At 41.1% G+C, this 14,022-nt stretch overlaps 1 protein-coding gene across 1 annotated transcript in view; it reads left to right on the forward strand.

Moving 5' to 3' along the window:
• The first annotated feature begins 5,402 nt into the window (after positions 1-5,402).
• The window catches only part of LOC139371294 (neural cell adhesion molecule L1-like protein), a 91,429-nt gene continuing 82,809 nt past the window's right edge, over positions 5,403-14,022 (forward strand). The window contains exon 1 of the mRNA XM_071111593.1: positions 5,403-5,703. The gene's annotated coding sequence lies outside the window, so the exon portion shown is untranslated. The remainder of the gene's footprint in view (positions 5,704-14,022) is intronic.

A 14,022-nucleotide genomic window follows, 5' to 3' on the forward strand; every position in this document is an offset into this window, starting at 1 on the left:
GATCCTTGCTGCCTCCCTTGTGGGCTGTGTTAGACTCTAAATCCACTGTAATGCTTATTACAGATCCCTGCTGCCTCCCCCGTGGGCTGGGTTTGACTCTAAATCCACTGTAATGCTTATTACAGATCCCTGCTGCCTCCCCTGTGGGCTGTGTTCGCCGTGTTACCAAACATGAAGTCTGCTTCTGATGGGGCCAGAAACCATTTGATTGAAAGTGACAAAATAACACCCCTGCTGTCCCACGGGCCCATTTCTATTACCCGATTATGAACTTCCCTGGGGGAAGAAGAAGCGCCTTGCATTCTGGGTTAGTGTGCAGAACAGACACTCCAGCATGATTCTGATCTTTAAACCTCATCTTGGGAATTATTCAGGAAATTTACAGCACAGAGAAGCACAGAACAGCCTCTCACGCCTGGAGGGTTGTTTAGTGTCTGTGAATCCTCCAGTGATAAAGCTAGTGAATGACATCCTCCTACAAGAATCAACCTTTCATATCAAAATGTTTTTTTAAACAATCATTCACACATTAATGAGCTCCAATGTACAACATCACTCAGGGTGATTACTCTCTCTAAACATGAAGTCTTTGCTGTATTCACACAGATCAGATATGGCCATGCCTGCCAACCCATCTGGCTGAGCATGAGTGTAAAGACAATTATTTGCATGATTACACAGTCATTGTGTTGCATCCATCCATTGAGATATGGAATTATAGTATTTTTTTTTCAGAGGAGAAGGATGGAAGTGAAGACTGACTGCCATCCACTTTGATGCATGTTTCTCACTATGTATACAGCAACACACAAACTTTTCAATCCAAATTTGCCATATGTTCAGTAATGAACTTCAAACCACTTTCAATATTACATATTTGTATGGCAACCATATAACCCACCACTGGCTCTCTTGTTCCCCACCTATATCAGTCGGTTTCTTGTTGATGTTTTAGAAATATGTGTAGACAATATCATTTTTAACATGTAAGTGTAACACAGCAGTAATATTACAAATATTAAATGGAAATATTGGTGACAGTCTGGCATCTGTTTGCTATCTCACCTCAAATTTAATTTCCTCAACATTTTGATTGCTATGGTAACAACATATTAGCTCCCACATTTCCTGCCCCTACCCTGCCCCCCATATATCCACTGCCAGATTCTCCCAGATTTTATTGTGTGCAAGGAAGTTCCTTATTTCCCTCATTAAGAGTAAATGATCCCACGATGGTGGTATGATGGAGCTCATGCCAGCACTGGGTTGTTCTCCTGGGAACTCTCCTACGCACACTGAAATCTGCCTCAGGAAGACGCCTGCCTCTCCCTGCCTGGTGATGATATTAAGTCCAAACCCTGGACAACATATGGCTGTATGATCTCAAGGCAGCACATCCCAGTCTCTGGCTCTGGGGCTGTGGGTTCATTAGAACACTAAGGATCCACAGATGGTTTAGGAACATTCTAATGCAGGATGGTGGCAAGGCATATTGTAGGGCTACCTTTAATCCTACACATTGTATTCAACAAACAATTGGTTTGTTAATACCACTGAGGAACCAATGATGCCTTTTTGGCATACATCTATGATAGCATTCCCATTTAAAAAGAGATGTATGCTTTCTCCCCAGAGAATTAAAACTAACATACAGACTATTTGTTGAATGAAGAAAACAATTGTTTTCAGAAATCTGTCATTCAAATCTGAGTTTTTAATCTCCCTGTTTCCATTTACTAAAAGCTGTGAATGGTTGCATCTTCAAGTGAAATGAATAAGCACTAGGCTTACCTTTGATCCTGCCCTAAAATGTCACAACAATAATACACATATGCCTAGACAATATTCATAACGACTTGTGGCAATGGCTCTAACATGTTTTTGCGTATTTTGTGTATTTTCTTATCAGGGTTGTTTGCTTGGGCTCCCCAGGGGAATATGCTCTTAGTCGATGAATGTGAAGCAGCCAATTTCCCTCTTTGACATCAAAGGTTTACCAAATAGAAGCACTAAGTGAGAGATTATCAGGGCCTCCTGAGAAGGGCTAGTGATCCTAATCGACTGTTCCACAAGACTGCTTACCCTCCTTCAGAGGTGGTCAATTGCAAAAGATAGACAGTAATATAATTCCAATTGAATGAAAGGTAAATGTCAATAATCAGATTAATATGTTTATTTTGCACAATTAAACCCAATTAAATTTGTATAATTTACGTCAATTAGTATACTAGCAGACAGAGTACAATTCATGTTCAATTACTGCCAAATGGTATGCTCATCATCCATAACAATAAACAAATAAACTATTTACAATACATCCAATGGTACTTCTAAACATATTGAATGTACTGTAACTGTATCCTCCAAAAGGGCCCTTTAATTCTGGGTAAATACAACACCATACAACATTGTACTAGCCTTTTGGCAACACAATATGTTTTCATTTTTAGGAAAGCCTATGGGCTGACTGGTAAAGGAGCATCAGGCAGAAAACAGGCTGCATATTTCTTCCAACTCATATATTCTCATTATGCAGCCCTTCAGACGTCAATGAGGGGATTTCTGCCCCACAGAGATACCCACAGTAGAAAAAAAAAGGAAGGGGAGAGGGGAGAGAGTGAGGGAGAATGAGAGAGAGAGAGTGAGCGGGAGAGAGAGTGCAAGAGAGAGAGATGCGTGTATAGATATCTGTAAAGGATGAGTGGTCAGAGTAACACAGGGACACAGAGGAAAGGGGACGATAGGGCATATATTTATTCATGCTAGGCCTGTGAACTTTGACACCTCTGACAGAGGTTCCCTTTGTTTGCAAACCCAACTCTGACGACAGGAGCTCATTAATTTCCTTTCGCTTTGTATCCATAGGACATTTAGCATTCTGACTCATAATGTCATTGTGTCTGGTGGTGGCGGAAGTGATGCTGGAGGTGCTGATGATTTCATATTTTACTGTAGTTATTTACAGGCTAGTAACCACACAGAGTGTTCTCTCATTACTGTCTCGGAATAGTGGATCAGTTGAGGACATAATCCACATTTCCAGTAAATTCTATTCACAATCTATGCTTCCCGTGAATTAATGAAAGTCATTTCATAGGCTGTCTTATCGAATGACCTTAGGTCACCTCCAGAGGCATTACTTCCAAGTGAAACAAGATCTGATTTGCAAAATGGGTTTCCCAGATAGTCTTAAGGACTATAGCCCACTGCTCCCAAAACAATACCGTGTTACTGCTATGTCTTCGACATTGCTGCTGTCACAACAGGTAGTGTTTTGAAAGTGTGTTTCAAAAATTATGTGAAACCCTTATTCCCTTAGCGCATTTCATAGAATGCCATCATTTTGTTGAGCACACATTTTAATATTTTGAAGGGAATCAGAATACATTGAATTGTATGTAATACTGTATGACTACTGTAGGTAATGTGTCTAAAAACTATGACCTTTTCTCGTTTGGGCAAAAGACTGTTCTTCGTCCTCTCTTCTCTGTGACTAAGAAACTGATCGAGTGATGTGGTCGAGTGCTCGAGGTATGGGACCCACCCCTGCTTGGGAACTATCCTCTACGAAACATGCCCTTACCCCTATTGCACATAGATCTACGTATAGCCCTCGTGGGAGTCTAGTACCCCCACTCAGGGACTCGGGACCTGTCCTCAGAAGACCCTACATCATAAGCCCGTCCACCTACGGATTTCGCACAGGACACACCCCCACTTGGGATTGATCCTACTACAGAACCTGCCCTTACCCCTATTGCATATAGGCTTACAACCGGTCATATAAAAACAATGGGACTACTGAATAAACTCATGCTTTCTATGTCTGTATCCTATACATTGTATTCATTGTATTCAGCCTACGACCCTCTTCTCTCCAAGATGTCAGAATGAGTGGTAACAGGTGTAGGAACTTGCCTACCTTGTTTTGTGCCGGTCCCTGTTAAACTGATTCAGACTCTTCAGTTCAACTGCAAATCATGGTGAATCCTGCCGACAACACCAACTGTTAGGTTCTGAACAAACAGAGTAAAAACTCAAACGGACAAGCAGAAAAAGCTTAAATCAAGTTGATTCAACCCACAATGGAGAGAGGATACAGTAGTTAAGCAACTCTAATTGAGAAAAGTACAATATCTATCTCTGCTACACTGATTTCTATTCAATCCCTAATTATTTTTTCACATGTATGAGTTATGCATAGGCTACCTCTAACACTCTGCATGCTTAGGTGGGATGGTACAGTCATTGCATTGTGGTAGTTAGAGATGCTACAGTACTGTATGTACAATCTGCTCTTCAAATAATGAGACAAGGTTTTTTCAGTATGACAAGAAATCAGATTGTATTTGATGGAGCACTCTTGGTATGTGCAGTCTGCCTCATATAAAGATCCTATTACACTCAGTCCTCAGTGAATGCATTGTGTAATCCGGTCAATGTGATTAAAATGGCCTGAATTAGATTAGGTTTGATTCTATTCAGTCTGTTCATTTCCTCTCTCAGACGTATCAGGTTAAGCACTTGAGAGAACAGGATGAAATCTATCAAATAAGACCAATCTCTGGATATGAACAGGGATGTAGTGTTGAATGTAGCCTGTAGCATTTTACAAGAAACCCCAGGTTATGTACATAGGTCATGTTGTAGTAGTGTGTCATCTAATTACATCACTCTCAGCCATAAACATTGTTTTTCCAGGAATTATTGACCCTGTCCAGACCACACCCACAGCTACCCAGTAGAACTGTATCCAACTATTGCCCATATAACCTAGTTGACAGCATTAATTTCCAATGTTTAGATGCACATTTCTCATCACTGAGCAACGCTTAGATGGCAGGTGTCTGCTGAAATCCAAATCAGCACCCAGTAATATGGTGGTGGTTGAAAAGCTAATTTGATTGCTAGCTGACCTCCCCCACCTCACACAGCTGGTCAGTGGCGCAGAAACAGAGTGAGTGCTTTAATGATGCTGCTGATGCTGCTGCTGCTGTCTGAAGTGCTGAAACAACTTGTCCCCACAGAGACTAATATGTGGTCCGAGTCTCCCTCCCTAATCTGACCATTAGGTTCCCATAGGCTATAATGGGAAATAGCTGTTGATGTACTGACACAAATAATGTGAATGGTAATTTCAATATTTGTATTTTTATTATGTGGTTGCATATTTAGCCTACCTGCATTATGTTGCTCCTATACAAACCATGCACTTGAATAATAATATCCTGTGATGTTGTTTGATTTATATTCACAATTCCAATTCCATTTTCCTTCCATTCAATAATCTTCATTCTAACATTCTAACATCATTCTGGTTCTGTCACCCCCTCCCCCTCCCCAAAACCTGCGTGCCCATTCTGTGACTGGAATAATGCTGCTGTCATTGAGGGTCTTTTAACCCGGTCACAACATTGAGAAGTTGTGGAGGGTTTTCTCGGTTGCCATGGATTTCTAAAAGCTATTGACTGCGATAGGGTCCCTTTCTCTGAACGTCTTTGTAGAAGAAAACCTATTAGTTTTTCTTCTTTTTCACAAGGGGGGCGATAGCATCTACGCTCGAGGAAGCGTTTCGTGTCATTCTAGTTCTGTCTGACCAATTGCGCACGTTTTGAGATTCAGTAGTGCGATGCATCTCAGACCACTATAAACTAAATTCAACCTCATCAAACGACTGGAACGATAGGAACTGCTCTTAAAAAGGTATGTGTATTTACTTTTGTAAATTTTTCTTTGCATTTTTTTTTCCGGTAAAGGCATAGTCTTGTAATTAGTTCTTAATTTTGTGATACTTTGCTCTAAAGTAGGCAGGCATAAATTATCACAACCGGTACATCAAGTAGCCTACTTCGATGTAATAACCAAAATAACCTATAGTGAATTGTCTATTATAGAACAACATACTCAATCAAATAGAAAATGTCAGAGTGAATAGATAAATGACTCATAGGCAAATGACACTGTAGACTAGAATGGATGTTTGCATCTATTTGCCTGGTTTGTTTAATTGTAATGATAAACAATGTTGGCTTACATGCCTTCATCTCATTGATTTCAGTTACATCTACATGGATTTCTTAAAACAATATCCACTGATCTTACAGCATGCATAGTGCTTTATGTTGCATAGCAACATATATCACGGCCAGTAATGTCTTGCAAGTATTTTCACAATTTGGAATTATAGCCCACACAACTAAAGGACACTTTATGGACACCAGTATAATTTGTAATTGGGGGCAGGGAGAGAAACTAACCCCCCCCCATTCCCACCCTCATACCCCCTTAGGCTACCCTCCAGGCATAATCAGACAGTAATATAAATAAGCAAGAATATGTGCAAACTGTATATTTAGTTTGTATTTACTTTTCTTATAGTTAAATTATTTGTAACATACTTTTGATAGTACTTTGATATTACTTGCTGGTCATAATTGCTTGCTGGTCATTTCAGGAGGCTAGAGATCAGAGAGAAAAAAGGTGTTCAACATTTCTTTATTGTAAGATGTTGGTGGTTCATCTCCTGACATGTTGAATAATCTCCTAAAAGACCATGAAAAATACTGTTGTGTTGTCAAGCCCACAGTAGCCTTAATTACTTCCTAAGTGCAAACATGGCAAGAACTGAACTGAGTTTCTTCCTTTGAATTGCTAATGAGGACTGCAAATCACCTGTACAACTGTGTGTACTCTTCGATTTGTTCTTCTGTCTTTTTGAATGATTCACTACCTAGACTACAATCAGGTAGATTAACAAGAGGCACATGTTAGTGGGCAGATCCACACCGGAAGCATCTCTGAGTACAGCAATCATCTGCCACTGAGAGACCCTCCAAGATTCTTGATTACTTTTCCCCATCGAGGAAATTCATCTCCATTTTATGCATTGGTTTGGATTATGGGGCAAGGGGTTTTTGTGGAGAGCACATGGCGTGACAAAATGATGAGTGATTTCTCTTTAATGAGTATGATTAGTCACTTTAGAAGTGCTCAGCAGATTGACGTTATTGCATTTCGGAGCTTCTACATTTCATAATTGATTTTGAGCAAGATGGAACAGGTGATGATGATTTGTTTTTGTGTGAGTCTAAAGATACCAGTGTGTACAGTATACTTCACACTTTGTTTTTGCCTCAATGATTCCTCCCATAATATGCTTTTGCTAATTAAAATAGGTAAGAAGTAAAAAAATAGCTCAGGAGGAACACGCCACCTTCAAAGATTTGGTGGTTATTTGTTTAGAAAGCCTATATGCTTCTCCTATCATATTATTAAATTCCATTTTCTTTGTGTGCTTGTGTGCAGCAACTCTTGCCAAGCCACATCAATTAGATGGACCTTGTGAAGATCACACTTACATTTCTGGTCATACCTCAGCTTGTCCCTAAGCACAGAAAAATAATGTTATTTTATTATTTTATTTTAAGTTATTTTGAACTCCTTTTGGTAAAGGTGGATTGATGGGCCAATACCTTTTTATCCTGCAGTATGTATAATGAGTGTATACCACCTTAAGTGTGATATCCTGTAGAGATGTCATGCTGAACCAGTTAGTCCATATATTTCCAGGATGAGAGTCTATCATGGCACTTGGTGATCATGAGTCATCCCAAGCTTCTCAGTATTCAGGCCATTGGTGCTGTGTACCAAAAGGTTGGTTGAATACTTCTCACCAAACAGGTTGAATGAAGTTCAGTGTAATTGGACAAGGAAGGGCTCCACCACCAACTACGTACCTGCAGGTCCATGTCAGCCAGGCAAACTTCTCTCACCACTTAACATGAGTCTCTGACCAGACAAATTTCATGCCTATTTTGTTTTAAAGGTAACAAAAATGCATGAAAAATACCGGATTGTGTAATGCTAGTAAGGCTACTGACATGGACTTTCAACATGGTTTGGACTGCACAGTAGACTCTAAAAAGTGACCAAGAATGACCAATCCCTCATTCATGCATGCGAATACATCCACATTATCATCTGGACTGTCCCTGTCAGACAGTGTGACCAACTGACACGTACTCAGACAACATCAATTTCATTCACTTACTCTCTTTTCCTAATTCAGTCATACAAACAAACACCTGCACCCGTAACTACGTCCACTGAATTTATTTTTCATGTTCATGCAATCCTCAATACAAACACGCAATGCCTCCTGAGGCAGAATGACTTTTAAAGCTGAGAGACGCAGTGTGTGTATGCATGTGCATTTGTGTTTGTGCTCACGAGCTTGTTTTCCATGTGTGAGAGGGATAGAAAGAGGGCATAGTGTCTGGTGGTTTTTGGTTTTCCTTTTAACTAAAACCTAGATAAGCAGGTGAGGGGAGTTCTTTACTAATTAGTTACCTTCATTAATCAATCAAGTACAAGGGAGGAGTGAAAATCAGCAGACACTCGGCCCTCCGTGGAATGAGTTTGACACCTGTGCTCTACAGGCACCCTGCTGACTGATGGAATACAGATTACACAGATACTTGTTAGAGATTACAGATGAGCTTGACAACGGGAAGCAGACATTAATTGCTATACAGATTTCATTTCCCATATATAATGCACCATAATCTCTTAATCTATAAAACACTGGTGATTCATAACACAGATTAGCCTTTCTGACCGTCTCTGGACTGTGACAGAGAGCAATTATATTGACCCGGGAAGAGATGCTTAATATTGTAAACACTGATTATATGAAACATTGTGACGCCTAGATGTACTCCAGACAGCAGACTCTGTATGGTATGGATGACAGTGTGCTGGAAGATGTGTGGTGGAACCTAGCAAATATCCAGGCGTAATTGAACTTCAACTCAGGCTTCCGTTGGTACAAGCAATTACAGCGACGACTCCTGCTCCCTCTGCTGCAGCATTACCTGAGCTGTCCTCTATCATGTTTACTGCTGGTGACAGGAAGAAGAAGAAGCAGCATGTCTTGTATGATCTGGAAATATGTGTGGTTACATTAAATTATTAATTCATAATTTTCCACAATCTATGCCTGCTTTTCCGGAAATGAGCATATCTTTTTTTTAGTAGGATACCTATAAAATTGAGTCTGGGGAGAGATAGCGGCAAGGGAATTATTCTGGCCATTCACCCTGGGGGGCAACGGGTTGGGTGGGGGATGATGAAGATGTAATGATAAGAGGTTGTGATCAACCAGAACTCACCTTCATATCTTATTTAACAGGCCGCTGCATTATTGGGGCCACTGGTGAATATGATCAATGGCAGCCTGCGCTGCACGGACAATTAATCTGCAAAGGTAATACTGAAGGACAAACCTGCAACGAGGTCAATGTTATCACACATGTTCTGGAGTTTCTATCCCAGAACAACCCAGTGGGAGGGCGATAGGAGGCTGTCTCTCTCACTGGCAAGGTCCCCTGTACACTTCCGGGCTTAAGGCAATGGCTGGGCGTATCATTCTTCATCTTCTTTCAGTGCCACTTGTTCTGCCTCAGTACATGGTGAAAATGGCAACTTCTGGTACAAATTTGTACAGTTATATAAAAAACAAATCCACAAAATCATGTTAGTATTTTTCATCTTGCAATGTTTTCATAGGAATGAGAACCACAACCAATAGGATTAGGTTTTACTGGAGGCCGTTTGAGCCAACTGTGCATTGCTTTTCTGAAAGAACAGGGTTTACAATCTAGCACTAAGCCACTCGAGCCCCTGCATGCCTATATTCAATCAGTCTAGTTCCTTTTGTTTTTTGGTTGTTTGAATTTTCACAAGTGATTCTAATAAAAGTGTAAAAAAAAAAAATGGCCAAAAGTACATCTCACTCCAAAATCATGGGCATTAATATGGAGTTGGTCCCCTTTTGCTACTTTAACAGCCTCCACTCTTCTGGGAAGGCTTTCCACTAGATGTTGGAACATTACTGCAGGGACTTGCTTCCATTCAGCCACCAGAGGGAGATTAGGACTCGGTCGCAGTCGGCGTTCCAATTCATCCCAAAGGTGTTTGATTGGGTTGAGGTCAGGGATCTGTGCAGGCCAGTCAAGTTCTTCCACACCGATCTCAACAAACCATTTCTGTATGGACCTTGCATTTTGCACGGGGGCATTGTCATGCTGAAACAGGAGAGGGCCTTCCCCAAACTGTTGCCACAAAGTTGGAAGTACAGAATCATCTAGAATGTCATTGTATGCTGTAGCGTTGATATTTACCTTCACTGGAACTAAAGGGCCTAGCCCGAACCATGAAAAACAACCCCAGACCATTATACTTCCTATACCAAACTTTACAGTTGGCACAATGTATTCGGGCAGGTAGCGTTCTCCTGGCATCTGCCAAACCTAGATTCGTCCATCTGACTGCCAGATGGTGAAGCGTGATTCATCACTACAGAGAATGCATGTCCACTGCTCTAGGGTCCAATGGTGGCGAGCTTTACACTAATCCAGCTGAAGATTGGCATTGCGCATTGTGACCTTAGGCTTGTGCTCGGCTATAGAAACCAATTTCATGAAGCTTCCGGCAAACAGCTCTTGCACTGACGTTGCTTCCAGAGGCAATTTGGAACTCGGTGGTGAGGTTTGCAACCAAGGACAGATGATTTTTACGCACTACTAGTTTCAGCACTCGGCAATCCCGTTCTGTGAGGTTATGTGGCCTACCACTTTGCAGCTGAGCCGTTGTTGCTCCTAAACTTTTCCACTTCACATTAACAGCAGTTGACCGGGGAAGCTCTAGCAGGGAAGAAATTTGACAAACTGACTTGTTGGAAAAGTGCCACATTGAAAGTCTCTTTAGAACGGGCCATTTTACTGACAATGTTACTTATGGAGATTGCATGGCTGTGTGGTCTAGAAGGATTTTATATGCCTGTTAGCAACGGGTGTGGCTGAAATAGCCTAATCCGCTAATTTGAAGGGGTGTCCACATACCTTTTGTATAAATATATAATGTATTTTATATATTTTATACACCTGTCAGCAATGGGTGTGGCTGAAATAGCAGAATCCACTCATTTGAAGGGGTGTCCACATACTTTTGTATATATAGTGAATAAGGTCCTCAAAGGTATAACAAAACCTGACAGCCTTACAAAGAGTAACATTGTTTTGTTGTTGTATTTTACCCCCTTTTTACTCCCCATTTTCGTGATATCCAATTGCGATCTTGTCTCATCGCTGCAACTCCCCAACAGGCTTGGGGGAGGTGAAGGTCGAGTCATGCATCCTCTGAAACATGACCATGCTCCTTAACCCGGAAGCCAGCTGCACCAATATATTGGAGGAAACACTGTTCAACTGACGACCGAAGTCAGCCAGCAGTCGCTAGAGCGCGATTAGCCAAGTAAAGTCTCCCTGTCCAAACTCTCCCCTGACCCGGACGATGCTGGGTCAATTGTGCATAGTCCTATGGGACTCCCGGTCACGGCCGGTAGGACACAGCCTGGGATCGAATCAGGATCTGTAGTGACGCCTCAAGCACTGTGATGCAGTGCCTTAGACCGCTGTACCACTTGGTAGGCCAGAAGTTATTATCCTAAATAAAAGTCAGCTAAATTATTCCCATTTCAATTGCAGTCTCAATTCCAGATAACTCATGAATATAAGAGCGTACTGAACAAAGATGAAAAACATAAAAGAGACATGGAATAGAGGGGATCACAGTCTTCTTGTGTGTGTTAGGTTAGGAGGACCCCCCTAGGGAAGTGGTGTAGAAGGGCTGACAGGATGATGAGGACAGGACAGGTGTGACAGACAGGCACGTGGACAGGAAAAGAGCCATTGTCTCAAGTGGTATGATAAGAGCAGGTATCAGACAGTTTCCCTCCCTTCCCTCTCAGTTGTTGGGTAAATGTAATTTGAAACCACTAGGTTAAAGATAATGGGGAGTGTAATTTAGGAGGATACATGAGGCTCATGTTTAACATCTACTACATGAAGTGCTATTGTAATAGAGCAGCCACAGGCCGTTTGTTTCATGAGTGAATGGTCAGGGTGCCGGAACATAATTACAAGTCATTTATAGACTGCAAATTGACCACAAGAAGCCCAAACAGAAATAATATTTGACTAAAACATAATCATTTTGTCACGACTTCGACATCACCGGCTTTCTAGCCTCCACCTCCATTTCTTTTTCCATTTGTTTTGTCTGTATTGTACACACCTGGTTCCCATTACGTTTTAATTATTTCCCTATTTAACCCTCTGGAGCCATCATGGTTTTGTCCGTGTTTATTGTTGTCAATTGTCTCGTTTATGTGATTCTGGATTTTCGTTCTTCTTGTTGGAAGATTATTTTTGAGTAAAGTTACTATTATTACTCATCTCTGTGTCCTGCACCTGACTCCGCCTTACCCACATCACATAGACTCTGACACATTTCAAACCTTGCTTACATTTGTATACGATCACATATATCTCGTTATAATGCATAGGAATACATTGGAATAACTTGGAGCTGATTTGCTGGTGTTTTTACAGCCTTCTATGTCCAGAATTTTTTTTAAATCAGAACTTGGGGGACCAGTTGGTGAACTTTGTAATACCGTATCACTTATCTCATACCAAACGTAGAGTATGGGCAATGAAAATATATTCACCACAGGAGGTTGGTGGCACCTTAATTGGGGAGAATGTGCTCGTGGTGGTGACTGGAGCAGAATCAGTGGAATGGTATCAAATACATCAAACACATGGTTTCCAGTTGTTAGTTGCTATTTCATTTGCTCTGTTTCGGCCATTATTATGAACCGTTCTCTCCTCAGCAGCCTCCTAAGATCTTCACCATATAGCATTGCTGTTGACTGAATCTGATGGGTAGACAGACAACAACAGACAACAACAGGATGCACAGCGATCCCATACATCCAAGTGTACACAAACACATGGCCCAGGTGCTCCACCATAATCACCTAACCCACGTGTGCTCATCATTTGGCGGCTTCCCATAATATTAAAATGTAACTGCTGTTTTGTTTGGAATTAGATATGGCCCTACGAAAAGTCTGTAGGGGGAACCAGTGTAATGTGTGTCCCTAAAACACACTCAGAATGTGAGGACAGCGGTACACTCACTTTGGGGTGTCCTCTGGGACCACATTACACAGCATGGACCGCCGCTGGGGGCTGTAAGCAGAGTTGACTTCTGGCTGGCTAGGACTCTCAGCTAGTGACGCTGCAGAAGCCCAACGTGTAGAAGCCCTAGAGTCAAACAGGGCTCTCCCATGACAGAGAACACTGACCAGCCATGATTAGAATAATGAAACAAGGAGGACATGCTAAATAGTTGGATGGGCTGCTATTGTATGTGTAAACTCTTAATCTTCTCTCAGTTTGAAGGTGCGTCGATTCCTGTGTGCTATTATCCTTTGTTCGTTAGAAGTGTTTAGCAGCTGGAAACAAATTACTTTCTCATTTCAACTGAATGAGTGTTTTCAGAGCTTCTAATTTATCATAATGAAATTAGAATTGCTTTTCATAGTTGATTTCCCCAGCTCAATTTACAACTAGATGACACCCTAAGACTCATTAGCAATCAACTGAATATTATGATGCAGCTTTTTATTATAAAAGCCATTTTACATGCCTACAAATTGACTGAATGTTATGATGCAGTTTATTATTATAAAAGCCATTTTACATGCCTACAAATTGACTGAATGTTATGATGCAGTTTATTATTATAAAAGCCATTTTACATGCCTACAAATTGACTGAATGTTATGATGCAGTTTATTATTATAAAAGCCATTTTACAGACATCCAGAACACAGCAATAGTCTACTTCTTAATGTTCTCGCCCTCAGACAAGGCACATTTTGAGTAAAATTGCCAAACTGGTCGAGACTCAGCACCATTTATCAGCTCGGGGGTAACTCTTCTGCCCATTTCTACTAATCTAACCGTGGGACCACCTGCAGAACAGTGGAGACACTTTGACCTCATTATGTTTCCAACTTGGCTGGAACCATTCATTTTTATGGCACTACATTGGATTGGAGTGAACCTGCCACCTATCACCTTCCAGATTTGAATGATGTATTTTGCTAGT

Source organism: Oncorhynchus clarkii, chromosome 17, assembly GCF_045791955.1.
Source record: "Oncorhynchus clarkii lewisi isolate Uvic-CL-2024 chromosome 17, UVic_Ocla_1.0, whole genome shotgun sequence".
NCBI classification, from domain to species: domain Eukaryota; kingdom Metazoa; phylum Chordata; class Actinopteri; order Salmoniformes; family Salmonidae; genus Oncorhynchus; species Oncorhynchus clarkii.